The sequence below is a fragment of the Limulus polyphemus genome, unplaced genomic scaffold (assembly GCF_000517525.1).
Source record: "Limulus polyphemus unplaced genomic scaffold, Limulus_polyphemus-2.1.2 Scaffold3801, whole genome shotgun sequence".
NCBI classification, from domain to species: domain Eukaryota; kingdom Metazoa; phylum Arthropoda; class Merostomata; order Xiphosura; family Limulidae; genus Limulus; species Limulus polyphemus.
Genome location: NW_013669411.1, coordinates 93,402 through 94,885, shown reverse-complemented (window position 1 = coordinate 94,885; position 1,484 = coordinate 93,402).

Sequence of the window (1,484 nt, the reverse complement as noted above, 5' to 3'; positions counted from 1 at the left end):
TTATATTACAGGTTTATTTTATTTTCACCAAAGGCTATGTTGAAAATATATTCTGTGACGTAGAGGTCTAATGCATTCTTTTATTCGTTTCCCCCTGCTTTCAACAGCTTCCCTCTGGACCTAATTTTATATCTTATATTATTTTAACAGATTGTTTTTGGACTTAATTTTATGCTATTTCAACGTTTTTTTTTTCTGGACCTAATTTTATACTATTTCAGCATCTTTTTATGGACTTAATTTTTAGTTTCAGCATCTTGTTTATGGGCTTAACTTTATGCTGTTTTAACAACTTAAATCTATGTTGTTGCTTAGAATAAGTTTGCATGAAATTAGCAAATAACGATTAAATGAACTTCGTTTTGGCTCATTATAAGAATTATCGTGTTCCTATAAAATTCATAATTACAAAAGTTACCTTGGTAATCGCTGTGAAGCTGTAAATATTAATGGATCAAATTGAATTAATCGCATATTATATATAATTTTAACGGAAAGTAGAATGACAGTGAGGAATGACGTTAATTAAACAAACATGACTTTGTATATTAGTTTTAAACAATATATTTCACATAATGTTAACTCATAGTCGATATCGAAACCAGTGCCATGACAAACAAAGATCAAAATCAATACATATTCACTTATGATACAACAAGCACTGTTAAATACATAGCTTTTTTCAAATTGTTCATACAACTTAACCTTGCTATATAGTCGATAATCTGGACTGAGTGCCGTGACAAGGCCTACTGACCACATTTCGAAGGTTGAGGAATTAATACGACTAAATCTGGAGAAGAGTCAGACTTATGAATAACTGTCAAAGAGAAGCAATCTACGATTCGTTTTGAAGTTGAATTATATCACAACAAATTATTACGTTTCTTTGACCTCAGGATAAAGGTCAAGATCAAGAACAAAGTCACATATACAGCAACATCAATTGAAAGAGTATGATTACAAAACACTACAAATTTATTAATAATCCAAATTGAGACTGAAGCATACCACAAAATTTCTTACATATCATATTGACCTCAAGGTCAGGGTCAATTGAGAAAAAAATAATACGAAATTTTCAAAGTGTAGTTCTAACATTCCCGCTCTTCGTCGAATTAGAAAAAATTATTTAACCAGAGTGAAAAATTAATAAATGGTAAATTAACATGAAAGTTATTATGCTATTTACTATATTTCTAGCAATATGATAGTAAAAACTAAAGTTTGAAATGCGTATTCGTAGTGTTCTGTAAAATAGCACAAGGTTTATAATTATGAAAAACATTTCACCTTAACTGTAAGGCAGTTTTATCAACTACTAGTTTCACGTATTACTGTTACCAGTAAAACAACAATTTGAACAATGAACAATGGAAATCTGTGTATAATGGAAATCGCATTTCTGAAAAAAAAACAAAAAAAAACAACACAAAAACAAACAAACAAACATTGAATACAGTGCATTGTATATATCTCTAACT